The sequence below is a fragment of the Desmodus rotundus genome, chromosome 3 (assembly GCF_022682495.2).
Source record: "Desmodus rotundus isolate HL8 chromosome 3, HLdesRot8A.1, whole genome shotgun sequence".
Taxonomy (NCBI): domain Eukaryota; kingdom Metazoa; phylum Chordata; class Mammalia; order Chiroptera; family Phyllostomidae; genus Desmodus; species Desmodus rotundus.
In genome coordinates this window covers 19,530,292-19,548,973 of record NC_071389.1, presented here as the reverse complement: position 1 = coordinate 19,548,973, position 18,682 = coordinate 19,530,292, and the positions used below count along the sequence as shown (strand labels likewise).

Here is an 18,682-nt window from a genome sequence, read left to right as displayed (position 1 = left end):
TTTTGTACCGCCCCACCCGCGGTGCCGCCCCGCCCAGCGGCAGGAGGGCGGAGCCCGGCTCCCGCACCTGGGGTAGCCCGGTAGCTCCGAAGCTGGGACTTGTGAAGGGCAAGGTGAGTGAGTGATTTTCTCTCTGGGTCTCCGGTGGAAGCTGTTTCCTTAGGGGGCGGAATTCTGACCCAAAGAGAGAGGAATGTGGCCTGACACCGGTAAGGACTTCCCTGTGGGCGTCACCGTGGGGCTCAGGGGCTCAGGGGCGGGCGCGGAGAAGGGGAGATAGGGGGCGGCGGAGCTCCAAGTTTTGGACGTAAGTTTGGGAAACCGTGGGGAGGGTGCCGGCGGCAGACACCTCCGAGTCCCCTTCTGAAGCCTCGGGAATAAGAACAGCTGTGCACACACCCCTCTCACGGTGCCCCCGGGCTTGGGGCTGCCCCAAGCCAGGTTCCTAGGAATGATTGGAATCCCGAACCTGCAGATTCCTTGAACAGCTCACCGCCCCGAAGGCGGGGGTAGGGGTGGGGGGCCGTGCTACAGGGGTTGCCTCCCTGCCCTACAACCCTCTTTGGCTCTGCTGAGGCATCTCGCCAGGCTCTGCCCCGTCTGTCTGTTAATCCTGAGGGCATCCTGCTTGGCACCTGTCCTCCTCCACGGCCCAATGGCAGGAGTCCCGCCAGCTGCTGCCCCCCTCCCCCGGCAGAGTCCCCCTTCCTGCCCAGGGCATAGCCCTTCCTTTGCCCAGGCTGTCCTGGGCCCCAAACAATGGGGCTTCTGTCCCGCCAGGCTTGCCATCACCTTTTACCTCCTCATTTCGCAATCCCCTCTCTTCCAACAGGTTGGGTTCAGGCCAGAGGACTCCAACAGCAGAAGGGATGAAAGATATTACACCTGCACAGATCTCCTGCTCCTGGGGCCTGGGCCTCAAAGCCGCCTCTAGGGGTGCGGAGGGGGGACCCAGCATCATGCCTGGGGATTCCCTTTGCCCTCTCTCTGACCTCCCCTCCCTCCTTGCCCAGCCTAGGGGCATCCTCAGCTGGCCAGCTCCTGGGGGAGGGGAGGGACCAGGACAAACAAGCATCTGTGCCTGGGTTACCCCCTGCCAGGGGACTGAGCAGTGAGTCACCAAAGGGACCCTGCCCTAGTAGGGGAAAGGGTGGAGGATGGGGGAGTAGTGCCCTGGGGCCCCAGCATTGGCACTGACACATGAGGAGCTGGCCCGTCTGCTCCCTGCAGGGACCTGGGACAAAGCCTAGATGGGAAACAGGCTCAAAAGATCAGCTGTGTCTGAGGTCACACAGCCAGAATGCAGGCTTCCTACCTGCCACCACTCTGCTCCTTTCCCTCTAGTCCCCTCTAGTCCCCCACTGCAGGCCTCAACACCCTCCATGTTGGGAAGTCCCTTTTCATGTCTAATCTCATTCATGTTACCGCACGGTGGGCCTCTCAGTATTGGCAAATGTCAAATCCTCAGGGCAGGTGCCTCCCCGCCCCCAGCCTCCTTCTGAGGGAGGCTGCCCTCAGAAGAACTGGCACCCAGGGTCCCCACTTTCATGGATCAGTTTCTGTTGGGTTCTGGGGCTGAGGGCTGGCACAGGGACATCTGGCCTGTCCTTTGCCTCAGATCACCCTCTGTGGGCCACCCATCTGAGTCTGTGTTGGGTGCGTGTGTGTGTCCATGTACTGTGTTCTGGGGGTGTTTCTGCTTGAGTGTGTCTGCCTGCGTCTGTTTGTCTGCTACGTGCCTGTGTGTCTGCCTGGACATTGCTTCGGTGTTGGCCACGGGCCTGTCTGTCTGTCCGTCCTTCAGTGCTGTTTACCTGTATTTGTGTGCTCGTTGGTGGGTATGTCCATGCGTACTGCCGAGTGAGTGTCCCTGTCTGTGCTTGCCTGTTTACTAGGTATCTGTCTGTTTGGGGATTTTGGCTGTCTGGCTGTCCTCGCTTGTCTGTCTGTGCCTAGGAGGCAGGAACACAGAGCAGGGGGAAGATAGCAGAGTCAAGAGCGTGGCTTGTGGGGGAGGGGGTCCCTTCTAGCCTTGAGTTTGGCACTGAACCCAGCGGAATCTCGTGACTCACTGGGTTGCTTGGCCAAAGAGGAGAGGAAAAGGGCAGGGCTCTGGGAGGGGGACTGGAACCCACTTTCCTTTTCCATGGCCTCCTCCTTCCTGGTGACTCATTCTCGTCTTACCCTTGTGCAAGGCAGAGCGACAGGTGGGAGACATGGCAGGGCTGACCCCATGATCCCTCTGCCTCAGGCTGGCCTCTGCCCCACCTCACTTGCAACTCTGGGCTGACACTGCCCCTCTCTGAGAAGTGCTTTCCCGTCTGTACCTACGAGCTCCCTTGGGGTTTGTTCATGCTCTTTTCTTTCCACAAAGGGGAGTGACATTAAAAAGGGGCAGTGACATGCCTAAGGTCACACAGCAGAGCCAGAGCCCGGCCTCCTCCTCTCTCCAGGATCCAGCTCTCCCCCTTCCCCACAACAGCTGCTCCAGGGCTCAGAATGGGCCATTCTCTGGAAGCTGAGCAGGGCCTCCTAGGAAGAAAAAGACCCATTGTGCCCGGCTCCACCCAGGTCTGTGGCCGAGGGCCCACCACTTGAGGCCTGGAGACTCAGCTGTTTGAGTCACAAATGGCATCCCAGTACAGGCTGGGAGTCCCTCATGTCCCACAGTGGTGAGCTGGACGTGTCCAGAACTTGGAGCAGTGGTACCTGGGACTAAGTGTGAGATCCAAGCCAGGCCTAACGTCGTGGGTGTGAGACCACGCTGGGATGTGTAGGGTTCCAGGGGCCTGTCGGGTTGGTTGCCTTATGGAAAGTGCTCCTCCATGCAGGGCCTCAAGAGGCAGGCTGCTGCTCTGCGGATGGTGCGGGAGCCTGTGGGAGCTAAGATCAGGGGCCACATGAAAGCGCTTTGTGCAGAGCGATGTGTGCTTCCCTGATTTTCTCATTTGTTTGACAAGGGTCTGTCGAGCCTTTACTATGTGCCAGATTCTGCGCTAGGTGTTGTGAGCAGGGTCAGGCCAGGCGGACACAGCTCCTGCTGTCGGGAAGTCTGCAGCTGAACGGGAAGACAGACAGACAGATGAGCAAACAAAGGTACTGATAAGTCATCCCACAAAGTGCAGCGCTGTGAGGACCTGCACATGGCACAGGGACCTGGAGCAATGAGGTGCTCACGGAGGTCCCAGAGAGGAGACGACATCTGAGTGGAGACCTGCAGGATGAGAAGGAGGCAGCCACTGCTCGAGCCCAGGGCAGGGTGGCCCTGGAGGCCAGATCAGCAGTAGCCCTGAGGCCGGGCACAAGTTGGTCTGTTTGAGAAGCAGAAGAAAACCCAGTGTGGCTGCAGTGTGAAGGGGGGCAGAGGAGCAAGAAGAGGCTGGGCAGTGGGCGAGGGCGCCGCAGGCAGGACCTCCGGCAGTATGATGGTAGGGAGCGTGAGTTGTCTTCTGGCGGCTGAGGAACCTCACAGGTGCAAAAGCCCACTCCGGCTGCTCTGTAGACTACAAGGCAAAATGGATTCAGAGAGGCCGGGTAGGAGGCACTGGTGCAACCCAGATGAGAGACACTGAGGCTTGAATGAGGCTGGTGGCTGCAGAAATCAAGAGAAGTGGGCCTCTTCAAGACAGCGCTTGTTGCCCTGGCTGGTGTGGCTCAGTGGATTAAGTGCCAGCCTGCGAACCGTAGGGTCACCGGTTTGATTCCTGGTCAGGACACACGCCTGGGTTGAGGTCCAGGTCCTCAGTATGGGGTGCGAGAGAGGCAACCACACATTGATGTTTCTATCCCTCTCTTTCTCCCTCCCTTCCCCGCTCTCTAAAAATAAATAAATAAAATTCTTTTTAGAAAAAGACAGTACTTGTATCAGAAAAAGACAGTACTTGTTGAAGGATCAGATGCAGTAGGTGAGAGAGAGGAGCAATGAAGGAGGGCTTCGGATATCCAGCCTGGTGGGTGGAAATTCTCTGCTCCTCCTACTGAGAGGCAGAACTGTTTCCCTCCCTGGAATCTGAGCAGGCTGGGGGTCTGCTTGGACCGTGCAGTACTGAGTACCGAGTACCACGTACCCCACAGCCTGAGCCTGCAGAGGATCCCGAACTAGAAGCTGGACAGAGGGGAGGATGTTACAGTGGACTGAGCAGGAACGGCCGGGAGGAAGAAGGAAAGCCAGGCGAGAGAGCCGTCGGGAGCCAGTAGAAGAAAGCAGTCCAGGAAGGAGGGAGTGCTGACCGTTGTGGAACATTGTCCAAAGTTGGAGTAAGCTGAGGGCAGAGGAGGGTCCGGTAGATTTGGCAACAAGGACACCGGAGCGATCTTGATGAGAGCCTAGAAGAGCGAGTATGGAGGCTGGATTGAAATGGCTGGACCAGCAAATGGGAGCGAATAAGTTGGAGAGAACAACCATAGGTAACTTTTTAGAAAGTTCCACTTCAGAGGGAAGCTGAGAAATGGGGCGTTGGCTGGGAATAGAGGGGTCAAGAGAGCGTTTTGTCCACATATAGAAGATAAAAAACTGGGTCTCTGTGCTGATGACAGTGACCTGTAGGAGGGGAGGACCGATGAGATGGAGAGGAGGCTACCCGGGAACAAAGCCCTCGATAAAGTAAGAGGGAAGGCTGTCCAGGGCACAGGAAGACAGAGCTAGCCGTCAATAGAAGTGAGACGGTGAGATACAGCGAGCCGGGGAAAGAAGAGGGGAGAGAGGATCGAGGATTAGGTGTGGCCCTGACTGGTGTGTCTCTGAGGACTGAGCGTTGTTCTACAAACCAAGAGGTCGCCTGCTCAATTCCCGTCAGGCCACCTACGTGGGTTGCATGCCAGGTCCCTGGTTGGAAGAGTGAGAGAGGCAACCGATCGATGTTTCTCTTGTACACTGATGTTTCTCATCTTCTCCTTCTCTCTTCCTTCCCCTCTCTCTAAAAATAAATAAAGTCTTAAAAAAAAAAAAGGATTAGGTGTGAAACCCTTTTCACAATCAAGGCCAGTCGAGAAACAGTGGGATTTCTAGCAGCGTGGATGACCATTTGAAGTCGCTAGGAGTGTGTGATGACTCTTGTCTGCCAGTTTGTTCACTGGCTTGCCCAAGGTCACACAGCTGTTAGGGGCAGCACAGGACCTGGAGCCCAAGCCTGGAACGCACCTCTGCAGGGACTGAAACTGTCAGGACTCAAGCGACTCACACCCAGCGGCACCTGTGGTCCCCAGCTGTCCGTACCACTGGGGAAGTGTAGAAAGAGAAACACGGCTTTCCCTTTTCTGTAATGTTTGTGTTTCATGGGTGCTTGGGGGCCAGTTGAATGAACACAAAGGGCCCCTGAGGGCTGCTTCCTTGCACAGTCTGCCCGCTGAACAATGCCGCCCTTCCTCCATCTCCATCTGTATCTCAATTGCTAGTCTCTTTCAACCCCAGGTTAGGAATGTGGGGATTTTGGGGGTTTATGGCTCCCCACCCCCATCCCTTAATTATCTGCCCTCCTTCAATTTAGTGCTACTTTTATTAAAGAAAATGCCCCCAGGAATTGTAAGCTTGGTGTTATCACCAGCAAACATCTTAGAGGGTGGGTACTATCTTCCAGGGACTGTTTACAGAAACATTTCCACACCTCACTTGACATTTCCAGGAAGTCCCGATATTTCCCAGCCACAGGTATTAATAAGTGGGTCTTGAAAAGTGCAGGAAGCTCTTCCATGGCTTCGAGCATGTTTTACACTTTTACCTTTTAATCCCTAGGCAGAAAGTGACAAGTCCCCAGTAGTGGGGTGAATCCCAGTGCAATAGAAAGAGCCGCTTTTAAGAGCTGGATCCTCAGGGAGAAATGCTGTGATGTGACTTCAGTGGTTGTGACACCCCCGAGAAAGTTCCGTTCATGTCCTAATCCCTGGAACCTGTGAATGCTGCCTTGTTTGGACAGAGTCCTTGCAGATGAAACTATGGATCTCTGGGTGGGCCCCAGATCCATTGACAAGTGTCCTTACAAGAGACACACAGGGGACACAGGAGAGGAGGGGGCCAAGTGACCATGGGTACAGAGACTGGAGTGATGCGCCCATAAGCCAAGGAACACCCGGGGCCACCAGGAGCTGGAAGGGGCAAGAAGCGGATTCTCCCCTTGGGCCTCCAGGGGCAGAACGACCCTGTGCAGACACCTTGATTTTGAACTTCTGGCCTCCAGAACTGTGAGAAAGTAAATTTCTGTTGTTTTAAAGTAGTCGAGTCTGTGGAGGTTTGTTACAGCAGCCCTAGGAAGGGAAATCCAGGACACACAGGCCTGGAATCTGGGGGTCCGTTGAATTGTGCCGAACTTGAGGCCATATGCAGACTGAGCCGGCACAAAGTGGCTCATGCTGGAAAAAGCAGAACAAACTGGCTCGGACAAATCTACTCCTGTCCCCGGGGTCCAAACACTCACCCGCAGTGATGAGGGAATGGTATCGAGGTTAAGGGCACAGACTCAGTAGACAGATGAAGTAGGTTCAAACCCTGGCTTCATCTAACTGTGAAAACTGGGGCAAGCTTCTTCAGCTCTCTGTGCCTCAGTTTCCTCATGTGTGAAATGGGGACCCTAATAACACTCCCTCCCTGCGGGGTGGTTGGGAGGATTGCGTGAATTAATGTACATAAAGCACCGGGGACCAGCAGTGCTCCGCTACCATTAAACGGCCCCAAACCGAAACAGCCACAGATGAGCTCAGGATAGGCAAGTAGATGCAAAAGTGCTGGAACCGACACAAAGTGAGTCATACCAGTTAAAACTGACTGAAGGTGAAGATAAACCCTCTCAAACCTCATGGGTCAACCCATAGGAAAAGCAGATGAAATCAGTCAAACAGGCTTGGGACAGTTCCGGAGCCTGTTCAGGCTTGCACGCTCCAGGGGTCTCTCTGGTCTCTGTGCACATCGGCCTGGAGAGTAACGATCATCCCTTGAAGCTCCGAGGAGGGAGCAGTGACGTCCAGGCAGAGGGCCTGGGCAGTAAGCCCACACCTGAGACAGACCATGTCCGTTTTCCCTGCCAGCCACACAGTCAACATCCGCTGCAAGGAACACTCAAATTTCTTATGTCAAGTCAAGGCTCGGTACCAGGAACTGCCTTCCCACTAAATGGACAAGGGAGTTGATATCTTGCTCCAGGACGCCGAGGAATATCATGAAACCCAGAGGCAAGAAGGGCAGTATCAGAGTCCATGGGATCTAGAAGGCTGGCAGAACCCAAGGCCGCTCCTGCCCGCCCAGGAAGGGGAAGTGACCGCCCCAAGGCCAGTAGCTGCTGAGCAGCAGGATGAGGTAAGGGATAGCCTTGGGAGCCTGGCAGTTTCAGGTGAGAGACCAAAGTCAGAGGCTGTCATCGGGCACCACATTCCAGGGGTCACAGGTGCCCCAACTCATAGGAATTCCCCAGCCCCAGTCGCTCTACCCCACCTCCAGAGACGCTGTCTCCAAGAGACACACACACTGCATTCGTATCACCCCGTGTCTCCTGCTGGTGGGGACCGCTGCTGGGGAGGCCCTGGGGGAACTCACTCCTCTAAACTCAAGGCTGGGTGGGCAGCAGCCCTTCCACAGTAGCAATCAGAAGCTGGGAAGATAAGGAGAGGCCCAGAGGAGAGGCTCCCCTGGTCACCACATGGCTGCACGGACACGGATGTGCTTAGGCAGAAAGGGGTTCTCAGGTCAAGGGCCTGGGTGGGAGTGAGCACCAGTCCTGGCGCTGCCTCCAACAAGCCACGTAATCCTGAACAAGTCCCCACTCTGCTGCGCCTCACTAACCCTTATCTGACAGGGGAGGGAGCCTTTCCCTGTCGCCAGTGGCTATAAGATTTAGAAATCAGATAGCGTTCATTCAGTCTAAGCCTGTCATTTGCAAGGGAAAATGCAGAGACAGAGAGAGGGAGGCATTGGGCCCCAGTCGCACAGCCGGTGGGTGGGAGGTACAGGGACCTATCAGTACTCGTCCATCCACCTGTGCTTCATGAACACCCTCTCCACGGAACGCACTCCCCTGCATCCCGACCAGCACCAAGGCCTCCCAGCATCTGCTCGGGCGCGGCACCCTCTATGGGCTGGTCAGTTGATGTGAATGATCTCATCCTCCAACCACCCTCGGAGCTGTCATCTCCATTTTTACAGACGGGAAAACTGAGGCCCAGAGAGATGACTCACTGGGACTTAGCTATTTGAGCCCTTGTCTCCAGTTCCCCTGGGGCAGAAGGGAGAAGGAGGATGGAATGCCAGAGGCCAGGGGTCCGGCAGAGGACAAGGAGGATGTGCCGGAGAAGCAACTTGTTGGGACGCAGCCAGGGAGTAGGCCCAGGCTCAGAAAGAAACTGGGAGAAAGTGCCCCACTGATTCATTTGAAAACAATTTGTTTTATTTGATTTTTTTTTAATGAACTAATTAATACATTCTCATGCTACAAAAATCTGTAGAAAAAGCATAGAGCAAAAACTTTTGCCCTGGCTCAGACGCCTCATCCGCTCTCTTCCGACCCCTCGTGCCCAACCCCACCGCAGGCCACCACTTTGCGTGAGCTTCTCAGCTACTCTTCCCGAGCTTCTGCGTGCAGCGTGCAAAGATGACTGTAAGTCCACCATGACCACGTTTACATGAAAGGCAATGAACCACACACGCCGCGCTGCCCCTTTTCCTACTGGTCACACGTCTTACTGGTCTTCATCAGCAGACGGAGCTTCCTCCTTCATATCGCCGCATGATTTCTATTGTAGAAATTGAAACAATGTATTTAATCAATTCCCTATTGACGGGTGTTTGAGTTGTTTCTAGATGTTTTGTCTTTTGGCATCACAACAGGGCTGCAATAGTCACGTACGTGTCTTGTTTCATACACGCGCAGGTATATTTGCCGATTAAATTCCCTGAAGGGGGTTACTAGGTTGTAGGAATTGTATTCATTTTCTATTGCCGCACACACTCAGCAGCTTAAAACAACACTCGTTTATTAGCCGACAGTCTGTCGGTCAGAGGCCGGGCCTGCTGTGGCTGCGTTCCCCGATGATGGTGAAATCAGTGTTGGTAAGGCCTGGTTCTCTCTCAGTCGGAGGTTCCGGGGAAAATCATTCTCCAGGCTCATTTCAGTCATGGGCCAGTTGTGTGTGGTTCCTGGTGGTTGTAGGACAGAGGTCTCCGGATTTTTGCTGACTACCAGCAGGGGGCCTCCTCAGCTCCTAGATGACACCCACATCCTTAGCCATGTGACTTCCCCCAAATGGCACAACAAATTCTTCTCACGCTTCATGCTTTAAACCTCTGGCTTCTTTTTCTGAGACCAGCCAGAGAAAATTCTCTGCTTTTCAAAGCCTCCCTGATCAATTCCAGCCCACTCAGGGTCATCTCTCTGCCTTAAAATCAACTGATTTAGGACCTTACTTACATCTACAAAAGCTCTTTTGTCATATAATGGGACATCATTGCTGAGTTCATATTTTCATGATATTAAAAGATTCTGCCCACACAAAGGGATCATCCAGAGGTGAAAGCCAAGGAGGGTCACCTTAGAACTCTGCCTCATGCAGTACACTTGTGATTTTGAAGGCAGCGTCACCTTGTCCCCACGGGGGTGTGCTGGAGATTTCCCTTCCTCCAGCAGGGGTGGCAGTGACTGCTTTTCCCCAAAGTCGCCTAAGAACATTGTCAAGCTTTTGAGTTTCTGCCAGTCTGATAGATGAAAGATGGAATCTCAATGTCTTTTTTAAATTTTTACTTATTGATGTTCAGAGAGAGAGAGGGAGGGAAAGATAGAGAGAAAGAAACATCAATTTGTTTTTCCATTTATTCATGCATTCATTGGTTGCTTCTTGTTTGTTCCCCGACTGGAGGTCAAACCTGCAACCTTGGCATATCAAGATGTTCTAACCAACTGAGCTACCTGGCTAGAGTGGAATCTCAACTAATTTTGTATTATTTTATTTTAAAGATTTTTAAAATTTATTTTTAGAGAGAGGTGAAAGGAGGGAGAAAGCGAGGGAGAGAAACGTGATGTGTGAGAGAAACAGCAATCGGCTACCTCTCTCACTCCCCAAACTGGGGACCTGGCCCACAACCCAGGCATGTGCCCTGACTGGGAATCGAACAGGCAACCTTTGGTCTGCAGGCTGGCACGCAATCCACTGAGCCACACCAGCCAGGGCTCAATGTATTTTAAATTTGTAGTTATCTTCTTATGAATAAGGCTGAGGATTTCTTCAAAAGCTTAAAAGCCATTTATATTTCTTTTTCATTATGGCTTCTGGTTTTGAGTCCTCGAAAGGTCTTTCTAACTCCAAAGTTAATCAGAAATCTTCCCATGTTTTCTTCTGGTGCTTTTATGGTGTCATTTTATACACTGGTTCTTGGAACTGGAAGCTTCTCTTGTCATTTCCTCAGCAGCAAGTGCAAAGTTGGATCCAAAAGGCTTGGGGTTTGGGGGAGAGAGGGAGCTGCCACGGCAGATGCCTCTCGATGCGGGGCTCTGACTTCCTTCAGCTCTTCCAGAAATCCCAGCCAGGAGACTTCCCACTTCCCCTCCTGGGGCTGAGTTCGGGGAAATGCTGCCCTACCTGAGAAGCACGAAAAAAACACGTGGCCAGACCAGAATTTGAGCTACCGAAACAGGGCTAAAGGTTTGGGGGAGGGAGATGGGGTGGCTCCCAGAAGAGATGGCATCTGAGCTGAGCCTTAAGAATGAAGGAAATGTAAGGCAGTGATGGGGGAAGAGGATCAGCGGGAGCAAAGACAGGGAAGTGGGAAAATCCGCCAAAAGTCTAGCTTGGAGAGAAAGATTTAGTGGACCATGCAGTCCTCTAACGTAGGGCTAGAGAGACTTTTCTCCATGCATCTGCCAGAATTGGTGACTTCAGTGAAGCAGAAGGGACATGGGGCTTTGATCTAAGGCTAAATCATTTTCCCTTTACTCCGACAGTGAGAAGCAAAGACCTCCAAGAAGAAAGAGGTCCTTGGCTGTGCGGTTATTTCAGAACCTGGGGCTACCTGCACACCACTTCCCCCTTGTGGCTGATCTGGGAAGTGTCCGTGACTAGCTTCTGGTGTGAGGTTTGAGCAGAACAAGTCTAAGAACCGAATGTGGGGAGGAGGCTGAACGGGTCTCAGAGAATTGACAAACCATGAGATCCTGCTCTGAGAATGTCTGAGTCTAATGGGTCCTCAGAGACCATCTGGTCGGACCTCTTCCTTGCATATGGAGAAAGCATGTCTCAAAGAGGGTGTAGGGGAAGGGAGAGCACCAGACTTGGTGTAAGAGTCCTCAGTCTACTGCCTGGCTCCCTTTCCTATTGGTTTTAAGACCCTGGGAAAGTGGTCTCATCTCTCCGGCCCACCCCCCCATCCCTCTCCGTAAAAGGGAGTCTGAGATCTAGCAAACTTATTTTGTTTTCTGGTAGTATCAGGCTAAGTTACTCAGAGCAGTTTCCCCACTGAAAACTAAACACGCTGGCCTCCTGGTCCAAACAGAAAGTAAGCTTTCTGAGAACACCACTGAAGGGGAAACCAAAAGGCAGATAAATCAATCAGGAGAGGCACTCTTACCCTGAGAGCATTTCCTCATTCTGGCCGGCCTGAACTCTGGCGTCGCTGACTTCCCTGGGCAAGACGCACGAATGAAAGGAAAACACAGGGTGAAGGACCATGTAGGAAACATTCCCCACAATAAGCTGGGATTCCAAAGACTCTTACTCTCCGAAGAACACCAGCCCTAGTACAGACTTGTAGCCCTAGTTTGCATCTACTTGATGACATGTAACCCCAAGCCTTGAACTTGGATTGAGATGACTCCAGGCTGTTTGTGCCTCCTGGGAAAAGCAAATGAAAATCTTCTTTGAAGGGCGGTACCTTCAGCCTAGGTTCCAAATTAATCCCACAAATACATGTTTACAGTATTACGGAAATAAGACCCCATAGCAAGAACCAGAAGAAATAAGAGGCAACAAAAAAATACCCATAAAAAGTTTAGACACTGGGATTATGTTACACAGGATATAGATAAATGAAAGACTAGCTTGAAATATTAGCACGAAATTGGGGAACTATAAAAAATGACAGTAAATTTTAAACAATTCACATTGAACTTATGTATGTAAATAATACAATAACCAAAATCAAGAAGTCAATGTCAAGTTTAAAGCAGATTGGATATGGCTAAAAAGAGAATTGGTGAATTGGAAACAAGGTCAGAAAAAAACCATCTGGAATGAGCATGTGAAGACATAAAGATCAAAAACTGCTGCAAAAGAAAGGGTAAAAAACACGGAGAATAAATAAGAAGCATCTAACATGTATTTAACTGGAAACCCAGAAGCAGTGGGGAGAGAATGGCACAGAGCCGATATTTGAAGGGTTAGTGGCTGACGATTTCCCAGAACTGATTAAATATATTAATTTACAGATCCAAAAACCTAATAAATCCTACACAAAATAAATTTTTAAAAATTTACACTTAGAAAAGGCTATATATACATTGCTCGATTCCGACTACATGACATGCTGCAAAGGCAAAACCATACAGACAATATAAAGATCGGGTGTTGCCAGGGGTTTGGAGGAGGAAGGATAAGTAAGTAGAACACAGGCAATTGGGGGGCAGTGAAATCATTTTGTATGATTCTATGATGACATATACTTGTCATTACACTTTTGTCAAAACCCGTAAAATGTATAGTATAAATAGCCCTAACGTAAACCATGGGCTTTGGCCGATCACGCTGTGTCAAGGTTGGTTCATTGACTGTGACAAATGCACTGCGCCCATGGGGGCTGTGGACGGTGGGGGCAGGAAGGGACACGTGGAGCCTCTGTGCACTTTTCATTTAATTTTGCCGTGAACCTAAAACCACTCTAAAAAGAGGAAGTCTATCAATTGAACAATCTTTACAACCAGACACATTATGGTGAAGCAGTAGAATATCAAAGACAGAGATGAAATCTTCAAAGCTCCCAGGAAAAAAAAAAAAAAGATCATCTTCAAAGGACCAAGGCAGATTGAGAGCTGACTTCCCAGAAGCCACCAGGGGAGACAGAGAAGCAGGAGGTTTGTCTTCAATATTACAGGAAAGTGACTGCGGGCCTAGAATTCTATATGCAGTAAAAAATCCTTTAAGGATGAGGATGAAATAAAGGCATTTTCAGATGAACAAAAACTGAAAGAGTACGCCAGAGCCCAGATGGAAGCCAGAAATGCTAGACAGAGTGAGGAGTAATGAAGTGGCACATACACAGGCGAATCTAAATGAACTATGACTGTGTAAAACCGTAACAATATCTTGTGGTATTTGAAACCGGAAATATATATTTAAAATACATGACAGAATGATAAGTCAGAAGGTAGATAAATGGAATGAAGTTATTGTAAGGTTTTTGTATTATCTTGGAGTAAATGTGTTGAGTAATTCTAGACTTGAACAAGTTAAGTGTGCAGATGATAACCTCTAGAACAACCGATAATTAATAATTTTCAAGGGAGTTAGGGAAGTGGAAGTCCCCTCTGGTGAGATCTACTAACCAAATATGGACTCGAAGGCAAAAAGTACTATTAAAAATAGAGAGGGCCGCTATATCATAACAGGATATATTAACTTGTATACACTTGAGAATCAATAAAAACAGACAACCTAATCAAATAGGTGGTAACAGGCACTTTACAAAACTGTAAACAAGCACCTCACAAAATTGACCAGTAAATATGTGGAAAAGTGTTCGACCTCACTAGTAATCAAAGAAAAGCAAGTGAAGGCCAGAGGAAGATGCCACTACTCACTTGTCATGTTAGGGTAATTTACGACTGGAACGATAGCATGTGTAGGAGTTCCCAGACATACAAAGAGGCAGGAAAACATGACTGATCATCGAGAGCCGAAAAGTAGGCCACAGGGTCAGACCCTCAAAGGCCCTCACGTTAAAGTTAGCAGACAAGAACTTTAAAATAACTCCGATATTACGTGGGAGAACATAGAAGAACAAATTGATAAAATAAATTTAAATCGTCAATAAAGAAGTGAAATTCATTTAAAAAATAATCAAATATTCTCGATAGAACTGAAAAATACAACGTCTGAAATTACGAACTTGTTGGGTGTGTTCGGCAGCAGAGGACAGAAGACAGGAGGAGAAAACGGAAAGCCAGTTCAATAGGAACTGTCGGAGCTGAAACACAGGGTGAAGAGCTGCAGGAACAGAGCGTGGAATGTGTGGGATATGAGCAGAAGGTCTAACACTTGTGTAATTGGAATCCTAGACAGGAAGGAAGGAAAATTGGGGCAGAAGCAATATTCGAAGTGATATGGCTTATAATTTTCCAAAACTGTTGAAAGATATCAACTCACAAGTGCAAGAAGCTGAGTGAAACCCAGGTAGGATAAAGGTAAAACATGCTATTGGCAATGGCGGAAAACTGAGGTAATGAGAAAACCTTGAAAGCAGCGAGGTAAAAGGAGACACGTTATCTGTGAAGCAACAAGACTGATGCCCACATTTCAACAGAAACTATGAATCCAGAAGATAAATTCATGACTGTTTTTTAGATTTTATTTATTTATTTTTAGAGAGAGGGGAAGGGAAGGAGAAAGAGAGGGAGAGAAACATCAGTGTGTAGTTGCCCCTTGCATGTCCCCTCTACTGGGGACCTGGCCCGCAACCCAGGCATGTGCCCTGACTGGGAATTGAACCAGCGACCCTTTGCTTTGCAGTCCAGTGTTCAACCACTGAGACACACCAGCCAGGGCATGGGTTTTGTCTTTGAATGCTCCATCTTGGAACTCTGAGTCATCTTGTAAAGTGATCTGGCTACCTCAGTGAGGAACCTGTGGAGACACCTGGCCAGGCCCGCCGTTCCGGCCATCCCAGCTGAAGCAGCAGACATGCGTGTTAAGCCGTCTTTGACTTTCACCCCAGCTGAGGCTCCAGGTGACTGCAGCCAACATGGAGCAAAAGAACTGCCCAGAGAAGTCCAGTTCAGAGTTCAGAATAGTGCACAAATAAATTTTGGGGGTGGTTTGTGACACCGTAATAGATATTTGAAATAAGACTTGGAGAGACATTTCACAAAAGAAGATGTAAATGGCGAACGAGCACATGAACAGGGGTTTAACATCGTTCGTTGTTAGGAAACTTCAAGTGAGAACCACGATGAAAGGGCATTTCATACCACCAGAATAGCTAACACTAAATTAAATAGAATTAACAACATTAAATAACTGGTGAAGATTTACAGCCACTGGAACTTTCATGGCTGGTGGGAGCGTAAATAAGTAGAACCCTTCGGAAAACTGTTTAAGAGATTCTTAGAAAGTTAAACACTTCCTTACCTTACGAACGAGCCATTCCACTCCTAGATATTTACCCAAGATAGTATCAGCTGATTCCAGATCTGGGGTGGGCGACGGGCAAGATCAGAGAGAGAAAACACAAGAATATGAGCCATTGATGACCAACTCCCATCACGGATAGAAGTCAGCTCGTGGAAAGAAAAAAACTGGAGAGAAACGGGCATCAGATTAAGCCTGTAGATTCACTGCTAATTAACAGGAAATTCGGAGGAGAGAGACACTCGCTGCCTGGGGATGCAATTAGCAAGGACCACGGGAGGCTCTAAGAGACCAGTGGTCTGGTTTCATTAACGAATGAATTACAAGAAGAAAAAAGGTGGAAAGAAGGGCAAAGATTAAACACAACTTAATGACATTAAAATAAACAAGAAAACAGGCAGCAGGAGGTTCAGAATGACGACCCCTCTCAGTGGGAGAGGATGAGAACGGGTACGATTGGGAGGAGGCACCTGGGCAGTTTCCCAGGTGGGTGCTGAGGTTTTGCCTTCAGACATGGGTGCTGGCCTTCCGATGGTCCCGTAACCTGTCCACGTGTTTTAGGTGGTTTTCTGTATTTGTGTTGTTTGTTAACCACAAAAGTGTTTTCCAAAAATCATTCAGGTGTGTTAAATATGCCTAGGCTTCACCTCCGATATATTCTGATGCTGTGTAGCTGAGTGAGGCTCCCCAAACCACCAAGTTTAAGAGCTCCCAGACGCCTTTATGCAGTTGTCTGAGGGTGCGTTGTGAGGACACTGCTGAGGGGAAGGATTTCACGGGGCAACCACAGGCCCGGCCAAGTCTTCCCCCGAGGAAGACCTCTCTGGCTTGGAGGCTGACTCATAGGGCAGAGGAAATGACGAAGCTCTGGCAATAAGAGAGGCAGACTGGAGATATGTTAAAACTTCAAAACGCATTTCTACATTCCCGATATTAATCTTTGAGATCTGAGTATGAGATGTTAGAATTCCAAAAACATTCTCAGGAATTCCTAAAAACATAAATTATTCTGTATTTTTCCCTAACACTTTGATGTGTTTGGGGAAAAAAAAAGATTGACCATGATAATAATCAGTGACCATTCTTCTGTAAGAGGGTTCTACTAAACATTTCAGAAATTTTCTGTTTAAAAAAACATAATAATAGCCCTGGCTGGTGTGGCTCAGTGGTTGAGTGCTGGCCTGTGAATTGAAGGGTCGCCGGTTCGATTCCCAGTCTAGGGCACATGCCTGGGCTGTGGGCCAGGTCCCCAGTGGGGGGTGAGCAAGAGGCAACCACACATTGATGTTTCTCTCCCTCTCTTTCTCCCTCCCTTTCCCTCTCTCTACGAATAAATAAATAAAATCTTTAAAAAAATAAAAAATAATAAAAAAACATAATAATAAGTGCATGGTTTGTTATTATTACAAGCCAATATAAAACGATTATCTTTCAATAACATGTTAAAATGGCCTCTACTTTACAAAGACATTTGATAATAGAAATCATTAAAAATTAGAGACATTAACTCAAAGTAAAGGCCAAATAAAAGTTATTTTAAAAATGGATTGATAATACCATAAGTGTTTATTATTTAAGTTATTCTTTTTTTTCAGATGGACTGAATTTTTTTTAATTTTATTTATTTATTTTTAGAGAGGGGAAGGGAGGGAGAAAGAGGAGAGAAACATCAATGTGTGGTTGCCTCTTGCGCACCCCCCACTGGGGTCCTGGCCCACAGCCCAGGCATGTGCCCTGACTGGGAATCGAACAGGCAACCCTTTGGTTCGCAGGCCAGCACTCAATCCACTGAGCCACACCAGCCAGGGTTTAAAAGTTATTCTTAAAAATGAAAATCTAAAACACAAAAAGTATTAATTGCCCTTGGTCTTTGTTTTTAGGATGAATATTTGAAACTTAGAAAAACTTACTTCATTTTGCACTGATGCTGGTTGAACTAAGAGCGTGTCCAAACACATCCTCAGGTGGAGTATTAGGGCACATGTTGCTTCCTATAATCTTCCTTTTCTTTCACGATGAAATATTTTGCTTGACAAAGAACTGTAGCTTATAGCAAACATTCAAACACGGGAAAATACCAGTGTCGACCTCACACAAATGCCTCAGGAGTCTTTGCTAAAATTAAAAACGGCTCATTTTATTTCAGGGTCTGAGGATTTGCGACTCAGAAACACTACCAGGCCGCCCCAGAGGGATCCGAAGAAAAAAGTTGAGAGTTCTCTTTAGCAAACAGCACATTCTTGAATCCGTCCTGCATTCTTCCCCTCTGGAATCATCTCCGACGATGATCTTCCAGATAACCTGCAGTCTGGACATGTAAACATTCTTTCCCAAGTACTTCTCCAGGAATTTATACATCTCCAGGCACTGACGCACAGCTGAGAAACGCTACCGTTTAAGTCCTCGGGCTAGTTAAAGTGAAATAAAGTCTATTCCTCCTGCTTCTGACCTTTTGATGATCTAAACCAGCTTTGTCGACTTCACTACCCAGACTCCATTTTTGGTCAGCTTAGCTACAGTGAGTTCATCTTGTTTTGTTCCCTCGTTCCTCACCAGCTAGCATCATTGGATAGTATCGGAGTAACGTGCCAATATTGCCCATTTAGGGACTTCTTTTGCCTCCAAAACATTATTTCTTGAAACACCACTCATAGGATTTGAATTAAGCATACTTATAGTATGTTTGCAAACTTACAAATAATTATTTTATGTGCAAAAATGGCTCACCATTAAGCAGCAGACAAGGCCACAGACACACGTAAAATGTGGCAACAGCCCTGACCAGCATGGCTCAATTGGTGGAGAATTGTCCCACAAAGCGAAAGATCGCTGGTTCGATTCCCAGTCAGGGCACATTCCTGGGTTGCAGGATGGTCCCCAGTTGGGGCACAAGCGAGAGGCAACCTATTGATGTTCCTCTCTCTCTCTTTCTCCCTCCCTTCTCCTCTCTCTAAAAGTAAAGAAATAAAATATTAAAAAAAAAAAAACACGGCAAGAACTACAAGCAATTCTCTCCTACATGCTCCTGTCCCAGGTCCTGGAAATGTTGACCTTGACCTTTGACCCCACGTGCCAGCATTTCCTGCTCTAGCTTCTGATACGCTTCAGTGGGCTCCTTCAAACCAGGGACATCTCTCTGTTGATTGTGAAGCTTTAATTTTCACAGGAGAATAATCATAGCTTTTCCGACCTCCAGAGGTGGGGGTCCCACAGGCCAAGGGAGGAGAGAGCTCCAAGGAGGAAGTGACCAGCCTTGTGAGTAAGGTGTGGGCTGAGAGGCGCTGTGGACTAATTGAGAGGTCAATGGCATGCCCCTCCTGGGAGAACATTCTATTCTGACCTCTCTGCGCGCTCTACGTGGGTAGCCGCGGCT

The 18,682-nt window shown here is 49.0% G+C and overlaps 1 long non-coding RNA gene across 1 annotated transcript; it reads left to right on the top strand.

Moving 5' to 3' along the window:
* The first annotated feature begins 37 nt into the window (after positions 1–37).
* On the top strand, positions 38–6,203 carry LOC123479134 (uncharacterized). Its single transcript, XR_006654661.2, has 3 exons — positions 38–113; positions 833–4,407; positions 5,732–6,203. It is a non-coding gene; the product is annotated as an uncharacterized lncRNA (long non-coding RNA).
* Positions 6,204–18,682: the final 12,479 nt, after the last annotated feature.